Raw genomic sequence first — 16,494 nt, forward strand, 5'->3', positions numbered from 1 at the left:
AAAAAAAAAAAAAAAAGAAAAGACTGGGATTGGAGGACCCACTTCCAAGCTCTCCCAGGTAGCTGCTGGCAGGAGGCCTCAGTTCTTTGCTATGTGTACCTCTCCAAGGACAAGCTTACAACATGGCTTCTCTCTGAGACTGAGCCAAGAGAAAGAAGAGACATGCCACACTGCCTTACGTGGCTAAATCTCCAAGTCATAAACAAACCTTCTGCCTTAGTCTATTCACTTAAAAAAAGACGATAAGCCAAACCCACACTTGAAGGTCAGATTATGAGGGCATGAATACTAGGAAAAAAGGATCATTATGGACATCGTGGAAACCAGCTACCATGGTATGGCATAGCATGGCATGGTGTGGTATGGGAGTGTGGTATGGCATGGCATAGCATGGTGTGGTATGGTTTGGTATGATGTGTTATGGTTACTGATGTAATGTGCTGAAAACCGCACAGTAGATGTCCAAGTGAAACACATTCATTTATTCATTCAACAAGTCTTTGTTATTGATATCATGTTAAGGACTCCTATTTGAGCTTGTATCTGGAGAATAATAACAGCAGAGCAGTCCTTAAAGCAGTGAGCCATCTAACAAGTCACTTTCCCAGGAGTTTACATAGGAGAAATAAGCCCTAAAAGAATTTCATGTTTAACCTTAAAAGAAAAAAATAAATACAAAAAGCAAAAAAGTAGGTGTCTTCATTCATTTGGGTTGCCATAATAAAAACAACATGGACTGGATAATTTATAAACAACAGAAATTTATTGCTTACAGTGCTGGAGGCTGGAAAATTCAAGATCAAAGCACCAGTAGATTTGGTGTCTGGCTTGTTCTCTGCTTCATAGATGGCACCTTCTCGATGCATCCTCACATAGAGGAAGCGACAAACAAGTTCCTCAGTCCTCTTTTATAAGGCCAGTAATCCCATTCCTGAGGGCTCTACCTTCATGATGTACTCACTGCCCGATACCACTGCACTGGAGATTAGGTTTCAATAAATGAATTTTGGAAGACATAGATATTCAGGCCATAGCAGTAGGATAAAGAGACTATCACACCGTGGAGCTTCCTTGGACATGATACAGATCAAACACTTGCTATAATGCAATGAAATGCACAGGCTCTTGAGTCAAATTGCCTGGGTTCAAATTCCAGCTTTGTGATCCTCCAACTGTGTGACCCTAGTCAAGTTACAGCTGTAAAATGATAATAATAATGAGACCTACCTCATGGGGTTGTTGTGAATGTCAAATAAGTTAATCGTGTAAAGTGTTTAGAATAGTGCCTGACATGCAATCCACAACTATTAGTCTTTATTACCAACTATCGTCATTCTTGAAATCATCGTCCCCTACTTCTTGTTCTTCTCCTTTTTTTTTTTTTTTTCTTGAGACAGAGTCTCGCTCCGTTGCCCATGCTGGAGTGCAATGACGTGAACTTGGCTCACTGAAACCTCCTCCTCCCGGGTTTAAGCAATTCTCCTGACTCAGCCTACCAAGTAGCTGGGATTACAAATCTGCACCACCATGCCTGGTTAATTTTTGTATTTTTAGTAGAGATGGGGTTTCACTGTGTTGGCCAGCTGGTCTCAAACTCCCAATCTCAGGTGATCCGCCCGCCTTGGCCTCCCAAAGTGCTGGGATTACAAGCATGAGCCACCGTGCCCGGACCCCTACTTCTACACTACTGTACACTTTTAGTTCTCTGTCTCTGTTGCATTTCATTCATTCTCTAATGCATTTTTGGCTGCTTTTCCCTTTTCTACTCCTGTGTAACTTAGGATCCTGACCTCAAATTACTTCTCTTTCTACACTCTTACTGGGAAATGGCATCCTCACACGCAGCTTCAGCCACTGCCTCTCTTCCAAAATCCCATTTGTCTGTTTAGAATCCTCTCTTATGAGCTCCAAAAAGGAGCTAGAATCAGCCAGAATTACAAGCAAGAGTAATAGAAACAGAATAGAATTGTAATAGCAATAGTCATAGAATCTTAAGCAATAGTAACACAATAGATCCAAACCTGAGGTCATCATCTTGCATGCTGTTTCCTACTCACTGTTTCCCTTTCTCGGCAAATGGTGCTGCTATCTCCCCAGTTGTGAGAGCCAGGTTTCTAACCCCAGAGGCATCCACACTTGTTCCTCTTAGTCACACTCAACTTTTAGTCACCCCCATTTTTCTCTTCAAATTGTCTCAGTCACTCTCTGTCCCACTACCTCCGTCTTCTATTGCCCCAGTAATGTTCCAGAAGAGTTGACGTAGCATGAGGAAAAGACATGGGCTTTGAATCCCAGGGCCATCGTTTTTTGGTTATATGGCCTCACTAAGCCTCAGAACTGTCTCTGAAAAACAGACAGCCTTCAGCACCACCCAGGGGCCTTAGGAACCCCCTACTCAAAACTTACAGGACCCTCCATCAGAGTGTTGACATTATCTGACTGTGCCACTGTGTTGTGAGCTTCTTGAGGGTAGAGATTTGCCTCCATGGCTCTATATGCCCAATAAAGTGTAGTGCCTGGAGGAGAGAGAATTCCAAATATATTTATAGAATGACTGTGATAGGTGGGCCTCAAGCTTTTCTGGCACCCACTGTTGGAATCACCACTTATTGCTCCCTTGTTGACTGCATCCCTGAGCTCAAGTATATGGGTGTCCACCAACATGCCCTCATTTGACTACCAGGAATGACTTAACTGGTCATCTACTAACTATTTTAAATGAAACTGAACTTTATCAACCACAGCCATATATGCGTTCAATAGAAGACATTTTCCTCTTTTTTAAATTGACGAATCAAATTCCTGATAAAAATCACTTTAAGTTGATAAGAATGATACCTTTTGGAAAAAAAAATTCTTCAAGGTAGAGGGTTGGGGGGTAAACAGTGTTCATTACATTTTGTTTTTCTTTTAAAAAATAATACCTCATGCAATGTTTTTCACTTCAAGCCTTATAGCAGTGATAATGATTTGAAACTTATTTGAAAGAGAAATAAGTATTTTAGCTTGTATTAGTCCTTAAAGTATAATTGGGTTTCATGCTGGGAAAAAATTATAAGCTGGTATCAGACCTCTCAGGTCTCAACTACAAACATAACTTATGAGGCCTTTGCAATGCTGCAAAGCAGCTGCCATTCAGGTCTCCAATATCATGGAATACATAGAAATATTCTGGCTATTGGTAAATATCACACTTATAATATATTGTTTCCATAATCCACAGCCCTGCCAAGGAATCCCAATCCCTTGACACATCTCAATATTCTGAAATATTCTATGAGTTTGGCTGATGAATCGGTTTATACCAAAGAAAATGCTATTGTTAAATTCATGCTGTTTTTATGTTTGTAATCTCAGAAGAATTGACATTTGACATCTTATAGAAAATAATAAAGATAGTTTACACGAAGAGCAAGTTTCCATTTGTCCTAGATTTGGTGACAGTGGGAGTTGTGACACAATTTCGTCTTCCACCTACTTTGAATTCCCTCCCATAATCACCAAGACGTGGCAAATGACATTATCAGTCACATGGTAAATATTTTTAGAATGGACAACCTATTAGTGCTTGCATTAATCTGGGTAATTAGAGCCAGTATGAGGTATAGTTAGGCCAGAATTAGAAAAAAACTAAAATAGAAATAAATTTTTAAAACTCCTTATCCTAAGAGAGCAAATAAAGTGACATTTGACTGTGAAGCTTGAGAAAGTTTTCCAAGATTTTTTTAGATGTTTCCTTTTTTCCTAGGCAAGATATATATTATCATTTCTCTTTATTTTGATAGTCTCTTATTTCTAAACTTGAAGCTTTATTCTTTGTTGTTTTAAAAATTGATAAGATAGTGGGATATCTGATCAAATTAAATGTGGCAAGCCAACAAAAATAATAATACAACCGATTCATGAGTTAACATTTAGATTCTGTAACCATACTAACTCAAAAAAATATGAGAAGCGCCTCCCTTTATAATTTTGTTAAAAGTCTCTTAAGCACAAGTTTTATTTTTAAAATTCAGATTCTGTAACCATATTAACTCAAGAAAATGTATGAGAAGTATCTCTCTTTATAACTTTGTTAAAAGACTCTTAAGCACAAATTGTATCTTTCTATCCTCCCTCTGCCTCCCAATGTGTAATGCAAAGCCCTATACACAGGGAGAATCCACTAATTAATTATCTAAGGGAGAACCCACTAATTAGTTATCGAGGATGACCACTGTCATCATTATTAGCCAAACTTTTTTTTAAAAATCTTAATACATATTTTTTGTCTTATCTCTGAATCATCTAAACTCATTTGAAAATTTTTAGTAAATAAAAATAAGGTCAAGGAAAAAATATAAAACACACATAATCTCATTTCTCTAGAAAATTACTGTTGCCATTTAGAGATGGTCCTTATTTCTAACTCTGAAAGATTAAAAATAAAATATACTATACTTATGTTTCTATAACCACCTAAAATATTTCATGTTGATACCTTGCTTAGTGAAATCATTATGGAGAAGACAGTTGCAACAAAAAAAAACAGCTATTGCTATTCCATGGTGCCACATATGGAGCACTTACACAAGTACATAATACAAATGAAGAATGAATGGAAGTTGGATGGTTACTTTAATGAAGCAGTTTTGGCAACAAAGATAACAACAGTCACTTACTGGCATACTGGCTTTTTTTCTTTTTAGCTCATTACTAAGCGTCACGGTAACCCAAGAAGGTAGGTTTTACCACCTATCTCCATCATTTTAATGGTCTCTGGGAAATTAAAGAAACTGTCAAGTTTTGGAGCCAGAATTCAAACCCAGATCTAACTGAATCTGAAAGCCTATAGCTGTTTCCACCATAATACTGCCTTTCAAATATTGCTGATATATTGAAATGAAGCTTTGTTTAAAGCACATACCCCCACCTGCAGTAAAGGGAATCACATAAAGACAAGACGCCCTCAGAGTTCAGTGCTGCAGGCCCAGTCTCTGTGTGCCCTGGTGTTATAGTACAGCTGCTACCATCCATTTGTATGGTGGCTGTTTCATACTGGTACCGTCAGGGCCATTGAAATCACAGACACATTCACTCAGAGGAAAATAAGAATGGAATTTCTTTTTGAGGAAGTTTTTTTACACTAATCCACTTAATCCCATGGTTGGTTTGCCAATGAAATCTGAAGCAGAGCATCTTTTATAGGGAAGTTCCTAACTTGGAAAAAAATAAATTTAATTAGCCAATAAGATCTCATCTCTTCTTTAACTTTCAAAAAAAGAAAGAAGTGTGTGCAAGTTGAAGGGGGAGGGGTGAAAGCAGCAGCAGATGGATCCTTTCAGCAAAATGAATATTATTTTACCTCTGAGGAAAAACTACATGTTCCACAAAAACAAAGAAAAATATGAAAACTTGATTACTTTTAATAACTAATTTATTTTTTAGTAGGATTTTAGACACATGTCATTATACATTTATTCAAACCCAAAGAATGTACAACACCAAGTAGGAACCCTACTCTGTGGACTTTGGATAATAATGATGTGACAATGTAGGTTCATAGATTGTAACAAATACAGCACTGCTCTGAGCAAGACGTTGATAACCAGGAGGCTGTGCATGTGTGGGGACAGGGGTGTGTGGGAACTCCGGATTTTCTGCTCATTTTTGCATGAATCTTAAACTACCCTAATGAAAAAAAAAGGCTAATTGGCATGACAAAAGTAAGTATACTTTCTAAATTTGATAAAGAAATAAAAGGTATTTTTCTTATTCCAGTGGAATGAACAAAAATATGTATATACAATAATGTACCACTTGACAAATATTTTCTGAAAAATGCATCATTAGATTTTAATCTAATGATCATAAACTTTAGATCATTAAATTTTCATTTAAAAAATTAAAATTGTTTCATTGCATGAACATCATAGAGTGTACACAAACCTAGCTGGCATAACCAACTTCACACCTAGGCTCTATGGTCACTCTATTGCTCCTGGGCTATAAACCTCTACAGCATGTTACTGTACTCAATACTGTAGACAATTATAACACAATGGGAAGTCCTCATGTGTCAAAATATATCTAGACATAAAAGAGTACAGTAAAACACGGCATAAAAGATTAAAAATGCTACACTTGTCTAGGGCACTTACCATGAATCCAGCTTGCAGGACTGGAAGTTGCTCTGGGCGAGTCAATGAGTGAGTAGAAAGTGACTGTGAAGGCCTCTTGGACATTACTGTACACGACTGCAGTCTTTATAAATACTGTACACTTAGGCTACACTAAATTTATTTTTTAAATTTTTTTCTCTTTTCAATAGTATATTACTGTCATCTCCCTTACTGTGACATTACTTTACATTTTAATATTTTAACTTTTTGACTTTTTATAATAACATTTAGCTTAAAACACAAACACATTGTACAGCTGCACAACAATATTCTTTCTTTAGATACTTACTCTACAAGCTCTTCTCTATTTTTAGATTTATTTACTGATTTATTTACTTTTACTTTTTAAATTTTTTGTCTTAAAAACTAAGACACAAACACACATACTAGCTTAGGCCTATATAGGGCAAAGATCGTCAATATCACTGTCTTCCACCTTCACATCTTGTCCCACTGGAAGGTCTTCAGGGGTAATAACATGCATAGGGCTGTCATCTTCCATGATGACAATGCTTTCTTCTGGAATACCCTCTTCTGAAGGACCTGCCTGAGGCTGTTTCACAGTTAATTTTTTTTTTAATAAATAGAAGGAGTACACTGTAAAATACTGATAAAACATATTGCAGAGTAAACACATAAACTAGTAACGTAGTCGTTTATCATCATTATCAAGTATTATGTACTGCGAATACATGCTATAATTTGACACAACTGGCAGTGCAGGAGGTTTGCTACAGCAGCATCACCGCAAACATGTGAGTAATGCGTTCTGCTAAGATGTTACCACGGCCGTGATGTCACTGGGTGATGGGAATCATTCATCTCCACTATAATCTTATAGGACCACCATCCTATATGCAGTCCATTGTTGACCAAAATGTCATTATGGAGCGCATGACTGCATACACAAAAATCAATGGCCTTGAATTTTACATTATTTATATGAGAAATGATCTCATTGCCATAGATTTCTGCCTTAGGTTCTCTCTAGTCCTGAATAACATCACAACTTCCCATGACTGAGCTCAGACCAATGCAGCATCAACATCTCCTGGGAACTTGGTAGAAATGCTAATTCTCAGGCACTATTCGGTCCCACAGGAAACTCTGAGACTAGGGCCTGGCAATCTGTGTGTTAATAAGCGTTCTGGGTAATTCTAATGCACGCCAAAATCTGAGGACCATTGTTTAAAAGTACAACACCATTGCATTCTCTTGCCAAATCATTCTTACCATTAGAGTTGAGAGAGACTGTAGAAAGCCAGTTCTCTCATTTCACAAGCATGGAAACAAATTTCACAAATCTGAGAGTTCAATCATCTGTAGAAATGGAAAAACAATACCTACTTCAAAAGACTGCTATGACATTAACTAGTGAGTTCATATCAAATACTGAGAGCCTGGCATATAGAGGCCCAAGAAGTACTAGCTGTTATCATTATCATTCTCACCAAGGTATTTATTGCTACCATTATAATAACCTAGCTTTTTGAAATGGTTCAAGAATATAATTCATAAACTATTTTCAGACAACTTAACTTTGATTTCGTTAACTGCTCTTAAAGTCTTTCTTGTGGGAAAGTATTTTGTACTTGTTGCATTGATATTTACCACATACAGATTCTCACTGAATAACACAATAGGGCCACTAATAATGACGTCTTCTCAGCAGGTGTGGAGCAAGAGACTGATATTGATGAACCAGCCTCCTTGGACAAGATGCTGAGAGCACGTGAATAATGGCAGACCTCGTAAACAGGCCCTGAATTATTGAGGAACAGAGAATTGGATGGCAAACAAGCTAAGGAAAATGTTGTAAAGACACTGAAGAAATAAACTATGTAGCAAAACAAGTTTAAGTGTGTGGGCCAGCTGTGGACATCCAAACAGAATGCTTTCTACAATGGAAGGAATAATGAAGAAATGAAGGAATGCCAATCAGGCATGAAAGAATGCATGGCAGAGGTTAAAGATGGTCCCTTAACTTCAGTACCTTTAAAAAGTGGGAACATTTAGGGATTTGTTTTAGTCAATGCCAAAACAGCCTTATCAAAATGGTTTGAGGAAAATGGCCATGACAAAATAGTATAGACCCAACTAGCACAGAGTAAGGAAAAGCTTAACCTAGAACCACCACAATATCCAGTGCAATTGCCTGGATTCAAGGTCTAGATCAGATTGATATGAGCCATTTCTGTGCTCAATGCTGTTCCCAAGGTTTCCGTGCCTTTCTGGTAGACTTATGCCTTCACGGTCCTTATCGAAATTCACGTAGTTTGTGGAATAGTAGTAATGGCTATGACTTGTGTGTATTTTGCTCTGTACCAGGCACTGTCCTCAGAGCTTTAAAGATAGTAACTGACTTAATATTGATAACAGCCTTATAAGAGATAGCTATTAGTATTAGAGGAAACTGAAGCACAGAGAAGAAAGTAACTCCCAAGATAACAGAGCTGATAAGGGTTAGAACTGAGATTCATGTCCAGGCAGTTTGGCCTCAGAGCCCAAGTGCTTGCTCACTGAGCTTTGCTGACTGAATGTTGTGCCATCATATATGTGTTATTTCTATTCTGCCCTTATGAACTCCAAAGTAAAGTAAGTGAAATAGCCCATTCCTTCAATTTATCTTTTTAAAAAAGAAAAACAAACTATCACATAAGGTGTTTTGTGTTTAGTAAACTCTATTAAAGATTTGAGACAATGGTTAGAGCAAGTCTGCCTTATGGCAATTAAAACAACTCAAAATGATGTGCCTAAAATACTTTCCTTTTTTTGTGTCTTCACCTTCCAGATTGAACCTGGGGCCTATTTTTTCACACCCTTATAGTCCATTTAACTTTGTTCATAAAGAAAGAAAAAACCAGTTTGTTCCCTAGAATAATTCTGGCACTGACCACCACGAAGGCCATTTTATTTAACCTTGTCACCCAGGCATTCAGAAATTGGAGAAAGCCAGTCATAAGAAAAAAATCTCTAAAGGGCTAAGAAGCTTGAATTACACTTACAATAAGCTCTAACACATACCTGGCTGTATCTTAATGCTATGAAAAGGACTGCTGTTTTTCACAATTTCTTTTTTATTTTTGATTATGTACACATGTCAAGGAACAACAGTGTTAGCAGTAGCAGCATATTTGAACTCAGATACAGATACATGGGCCTGAGTAGACACCAGAATGTCTCTTAGAGCATCCTTGGTTCAGGCAGATAGCATGTTGCTAAAATACGTTTTGTAAAAGAAATTTGAGCACCCTAGTCAGGGACAGCTTCATAAGCACGTGACCTATGCAATTGCACTGGGTCCTTGACTCAGAGGGGCCCCACGGTTGGCTTAATGCTCTGCTGTACTTGTCTTGGAATTATTAATCATCTTTGAATAAGGCGATTTGTATTTTCATCTTGCATTGAGCCCCGAAAATTATGTGGTCTGTGCTGGCTCCAGTGTTTGCCTTATACCTGTTGTCTGCCAGCCAACATAATGCCTTCTAAATGGACAAGAAGGTGAGACAAAACTGTCAGAAGATTTTATGCCGAACAGCATCTCAACTTGATCACAGACTGACTAAAATTTTACTTTAAACAGCATCAGGTACCTTGGTGCTATATCCTCCAAGTATGGCCTGCATATTGTATGCCCATCTGCAAATTGTTTGTTACACATTTTCAGGGAGATAAATACAGAAACTTAGAGTGTTTAGAAACTTTTTAACAAGAGATATCATCACAACATCAAAACACATGATCATCTTTCTAGTCATTCATTTTTATTGAATTCTATAAAAATATGAGTCCATAACAGATGGGGAGAGTGTGGGTATATTGAGGTCCTTGCCACAGGTCTTTTGAAAAGCACTGCTCAATTCCCAACTAAAAGTAAGAAACAGGTCAAGTACAAGACACCTGAAGACAGCGACTCTAAATGAAATATCAGAGAAAGACGTGGCACTTAGGAGTGTGGGCTTCTGGGTCATGAGACATCCTGTAGAGATTTGCAAAATAAACAAACCAGCTAAAACATTTTAGAAACTCTCTCTTGCCTAATAGTTACCACAGGAAACATACTTTCTTGGAAAATCTTCTTGATGATCTTAAATTAAAATTACACTCTCTGAATTCAATCGTAAGTCAACAGTAGTTTTGTATTTCTTGCCATTTTCTGTGCGGAATCAAACATCAGCAAGTGGTATGCCATTCCAGACCTGGGTTTTCCGTACTTCCTGGGAGCCTGACTACACTCAGAGATTGTTTGTTACCATGATGGGCCATGGGTTAAAGATTGCACACTTTATCTTTTCTGGAATTTAATCAATTTTATAGATTACATTTGCTTTCCCTCTCAGTGGAACATGGCTCTTAGCTTACATTTAATATAAATTATGTATATTGGGATCTAGATGTTTGCCTACGTTCAAACTGGGATGCCAGTACGGTTTACCTCCTCCTCCTCTTCTGGGCTTTTTAAGTCATTTGTAAGTCTATGTAGAACTGTTTTTTGTTTTGTTTTGTTTTGTTTCTACCCAGCAGATACGAAGAGGCAGGGTAATAACTAGGGCTTATCATATTATTGCTATTGAATTACAGTAACAAAACTGGCAAAATACTACCTTTACGCCAAGGATCACTCCACGAAACAATCCCACAAAACCTATTCTTGCGTCTACTAAGAGGTAGTTGCCGGATTTGTTCATATCACTGTCCCCTCAGGAGAAATTCCTATCTGTCCTTATTACAAGTGATAGTTAAGTTTTTCCTACCCAGTCAGTCTCTTTTTATGTCATAGATGCTGTAAGTTGTGGAAGTGATCATGTGACTTTATCTTTCTTTTTGGCTGGTAAGACACCAATTGATACAAATCTATAGTCCCTTTGTACGAACACCACAGGCTTTTATGGGAGGTTTTTATATTCATTGTGTTCTTAACGCCATGTCATATTCCTCTCCAGCTTGTCTTCTCTTTCTTTGCCTACTTTTAATTTATATTATATCTCATTGTAAAATATCTCGGTTGGTATTGAAAGAGACCGTCAGGTAAAGAGAGAAAGGAGAAAGCAGAAATGTGACAGCAATCAGGGGAAAAGGGAGAACAGGAAAGAAGGAAGGAAAGGAGGGAGGGAGGGCGAAAATAAGAAAGGAAAAGAGTAAAACCAGGAAGGGAAAAGGCCCTAAGCTTGTGGTAAGAAGCTAAAATAAAAGTCTCCAGAATTCAAATAGTGAGATGTCCACAGAAAAGAAAGTATAAATTGTTATAGGCTGGATTTAATATAAAAATCATTTTCCAACTGCACTGTTCACTATCTATTGCTATTAAACTACATCCAAGTATAAATGTGACAAGAGATGGAGTGAAGTTTTCCCTGTTGTCTCAAAAGCTCAGCTAAAGCCTCAAATCTAAGGAATAAATTTGGCTATTACTCCCCTCCCCTTTCAAAAAACTGTTCTTGCTACATCCCTACAGGACTTACTAAGAGGTTGCCAAACTAGGTCTTTGACTACCAAGTCCGTCGGCCAACACCAACCTGGAGCAGCTGAAAATGCAACGGAGGAGAGTTTTCTTGAAAGACTCTAGGAAGAGCAGAGGACACATTAGCGTTTTCTCTCACTTGTTCCATGTGGTGCTTCTCCTACACACACTGATATGGTTTCGATCTGTGCCCCCACCAAATCCCATGTCATAACCCCCAGTGTTGGAGGCCTGGGGGGAGGTGATTGTATCGTAGTTTAACGCTATTCCTCTTGGTGCTATTGTCACAATAGTGAGTTCTCCTGACATCTGGGTGTGTGGCACCCTCCCCTGACCCCTTCCTCCCGTTCTGGCCATAAGAAGTGCCAGCTTCCCCTTTGCCCTCTGCCATGATTGTAAGTTTTCTGAGGCACCCCCTAGAAAGTGAGCAGATGCCAGCATCATGCTTCCTATACAGCTTGTGGAACCATGAGCCAATTAAACCTCTTTTGTTTATAAATTACCCAGTGTCAGGTATTTATAGCAGTGCAAGAACAGATTAATACACACACACACACATACACACACACACACACACACACACACACCCACACACACACACACACACACACACCTCAAACCAAGATAAGAAGGCTCAGAGCTCAGAGGGAAGGTCTCAGAGATCAGGGTTACTTTCCAGAAGAGAAGATTGGTACCTCAACCCCCAGCTGGATATTGGCTGAAAGCTGGTTTGTGTGATGGGTGCCAAGGTTAAGTGAATAGACATAGTGGAGCCAAATATCTACCTGCATTTCAACAAGAACAGATTAATACACACACACACACATACACACACACACACACACACACACACACCTCAAACCAAGATAAGAAGGCTCAGAGCTCAGAGGGAAGGTCTCAGAGATCAGGGTTACTTTCCAGAAGAGAAGATTGGTACCTCAACCCCCAGCTGGATATTGGCTGAAGTTTGAATACTGGGTAGTCTGCCCTTTTAAAGAAGTCTTGGACGCTGGGTGTGGTGGCTCATGCCTGTAATCCCAGTACTTGGGAGGCCAAGGTGGGAGGATCACTTGAGGTCAAGAGTTTGAGATGAACGTGGACTACCATCTCTTTAAAAAAAAAAAAAGTCTTGGAGAGCCTAACATGTTGGCATGTGTCTCCACGGGTTACTACTATACATAAAGATAGACACTGAAGGCTGCCTTGCCTCAGAGAAGTCTGAGGGTGGGACACTGGCTACAGGGAGCTACAGCAGGAGGTGAGGAGAGAGGGCTGCAGTGGAGGTGACCTGCTCTTCCACAGCTTTCCTTCAGACCAAGCAGAAACTGCAGAAGGTAGCTGGGCTCTAGCCATCTTGAAGGGATCCCATTGGAGATGGTTTCCCACCAGTTGGAGGAAACCTCAAAGGTTGATCCCTGCCACAGGAAGGGAGGAAGTTTCAGAGAGGTGAACAAGAGGAAGCTTTGCCTGTGTGAGGGAGTAGCAGTGAGGATGCCTTCAAAGAGGCCTCTCCAGAGAACCCACACACACACCTGGCAAAAGAGCAAGCGGCGAGCATCTGCCACAGAGAAGGTGCGGGCAGCCGGACCAGTCAGTGCACAGCAGGCAGGCAGGAGGCCCATGCTCCTTTTCCTCTGATGTTTGAGGGGCAGAAGTCAAGCTTGGTTCAGGCCTCACCTAGGGAGCAGGGTTGTGCCTTTGAATTCAGTGATGGTTTAATTTTTTAAATTTAATTAAACATTTTCATAGCTGAAAAAAAAAAAAGACTGTTCTAAGACTAAAAGTAACCACAAAAGCAATGGGATCTTTGGGTCCTGGGAAGGGATATCTAACAGATGGTGGGGAAAATAATGGTTTTTCCTGATTTGTACCCTCTCTGGTCCAGCCGATTCAATAAATCTTTTATATAACTTTAAGAATTTTGATTCCAAATGGAAAAACAAAACAGAACATCTTTCCCCCTTAAAAAAAAAAAAAAAAAAAAAAAAACCTGAGATACTTAGTAATATAAAGTACTGGCTAGGCACAGTGGCTCATGCCTATAATCCCAGTGCTTTGGGAGCTGATTTCATGAATACAGCTTCATGAAATCAGCTCTCGCCAAGCTTCTTTCTCAATAGAGTCTCATTTTCTTGCTGCAACCAACAGTGCCAAACATTTTGCCAGTTTTATACAAAATCCTCCACTAAGAAATCCTAAATCATTTGCAAATTGCTTTCATAACTATCCTGTAAATTGGACCTTTGAATTTCTCTCCACAAAATCAAGTTTTCATAATGAATACAGCTTATTTTCTTTCCCATTGACTCCTCCAAACACCTCTGCACACAGGCTATTTTAGTTCAGTTGAAAAGATGGATGGAACCAGAAAAACTGCCTAAGTCTTCAGTCCATTGAAACACATTTCCTCCCTGGCAGCAGCTGCCCTTCTGAGCATATTTAAACTCTGAATCCTTCCCACATACAATACAATTAACCAAGTGCATAAATGCCTATAAAACCTAGAATACACAATTAAAATCAGACAATGATTGGTCCGTAAATCAATTTTGGTAGACCGTAGGTGAGCCTAATTGGTGAAGATCTTTGAACCTACAAATTGTTCCAGAAATAGTTTCATACACATTTTCTGACACTTTTCTAGTTACATTTGCTATGTCCCAAATCGTCACAAAACTTAGTACCTTTAAACAACTGTTTTGTGCAGTATTGTGTGTAATGGAAATGGAGAGAGGGCTTGGCTGGGCAGCTCTCACTTGGGGTCTCTCTGGAGGGCATAGTGAGAGTCGCGTGTAGCTGGGACTCAGCTGAAGGCTCTCCTACGCTGGTTATCCAAGACAGCTTCCTCCTAGCTGAAGGCTCTCCTGCGCTGGTTATCCAAGACAGCTTCCTCCTAGGGCTTGTGGTTGAAGCTGGCTGTTTCTGGGCATTCCACTGGAGCTGATTAGAGCACCTACATGTAGCGTCCCCAGTGTGGAGTTCTTGCTAGAGGCTTACATGGTGTCTGCTTCTCCCAGAGCAAACATCCCAAGAAAAGCTGGAGGATGTTGCATGGTCCTTTTTGAACTCACCTCAACTGTCAGCATTGTTGCTGCCACTGCATTACTGGTTGCAAGCTAGTTACTAAGGTTGGGCCAGGTTGCACAGGACAGGACACAGACCTCCACCTTTCCATGGGAGGAATGTCGAAAAATGTGAAATCATATTTTAAAACTGCCACACTGTAATTCACTTATTATAATTATAATGAAATTATCCTTCTTCCTTGTACACTAAATCACCCCCTACCCCCAACACACACAAAAGAAAACTTCTGAAATTACATTGCCCTGTAAAAATCCTGGCTGAAATGTGAAGTTTTTGAAAGTACAAGATTTAGTTGTTTGGTTTAAAACAAACATTGTTAGTTCTCAGGGAAAAAATGTCCAAGGGTATTTTGGCTATTTTCACCTGGACAGTACGGATGGAATTTTAAAAAATTTTATTGGCGTTAACATTGTTTCACAGAGACTGAGAAGTCTCTCTGCATAATTCAGCTAATACATTTGATTCTAAGCCAAGGTTTGATTAGCACTTTGACACCACCCATCAAACAAATTTTTCAAAGAGAGTTCCGTTCTATTAACTACAAAGTAATGAAATCTTTTGGCTCCTGACCCTCCAAAGGTTATTTCAGGGCATCTCTTCCCTTTTGTAATGTGTTAGGTACTCAAATGTCATTGTGAGTGGAGGATTGAGAGGAGATGGAAGCTAATCAGAGTTTTTTTTGCCAGGCAAACCAGGCACTTGAGTATACTGAGGATTTTCAGTAAGGTGAATACATGGTCTTTTCAGTGAAGCTTCTAAGTGTGGGGACATTGCTAAAATTTACTTCCACTAAGAAGAAACTCCATACCACCTTTCCTGCCCCACTTATCCTTTATGTCGTTCAAATATGAAAATATTGTAAACTTATTCATTTATTTATCTCTCTCTCCTACTAAGTTATAAACTTACATGGTTGCAGAAATTGAGCTTTAGTTATCTTTTCATCTCTGATGGTTGGAACATAGAAGATGCTTAAAAAAATTTGAGTATTTTATTCTTTCTTTTATTTTCTTTTTCCTTGTAAAGGCAGTGTTTCTGAAGTCTTTAGAAAGTTATACATATACATTCCTTATTTAAAAGAATGCTGACTACTACAAGTTTCCAGACTTTCCAATGAATTTGTTAACCTACTGTGTTGGTGCAAAAGTAATTGCAATTACTTTTGCATCAACCTAATAGATAGTGGTTTTCAATCTTGAGGCACATTGAAGGCCCTAAAAAAGTTCAACTCCCAATCCCAGGAAACCTAATTTTAATCGGCCTATAGTGTGGCCCAATCTTTTTGCTTTGTTTTGTTTTGTTTTGTAACACAAAGAAATAAGCATTGGCACAAAACCCTTAGCAAAACTACAGATGGTTATTCAAATTTCACGAGTTTTTCCGGGAATGACCTTTTTCTGTTCCAGGCTCTAATCTGGGATCCCGCATTGCATTTAGTTTCTTTCTTGCTGTCTCCAATCCATGACAGCTCTCACTCTTTCCTTGTCTTTCACGACATTACACTTTTGAAGAGCACCTGTTACTTGTTTTGTAGAATGGTCCTTAATTGGGGTTTCTCTAATATTCTCTTACTATTAAAGTTTCTAATTTTTTGCTGGAATGCCACAGAAATGATGTGCCTTTCTTGGTACATTGTATCAGTGGATACCTTATATCATTATATCTTATTATTGGTGATACTTATTTTGATGACTTGGTTAAAGTGGTGTCTGCTAGATTTCTCCACCGCAACAATACTAGTTTCATCTTTATAATTAATAAATATCTTACAGAAAATACTTTGAG

Source organism: Colobus angolensis, unplaced genomic scaffold (assembly GCF_000951035.1).
Source record: "Colobus angolensis palliatus isolate OR3802 unplaced genomic scaffold, Cang.pa_1.0 Scaffold14, whole genome shotgun sequence".
Taxonomy (NCBI): domain Eukaryota; kingdom Metazoa; phylum Chordata; class Mammalia; order Primates; family Cercopithecidae; genus Colobus; species Colobus angolensis.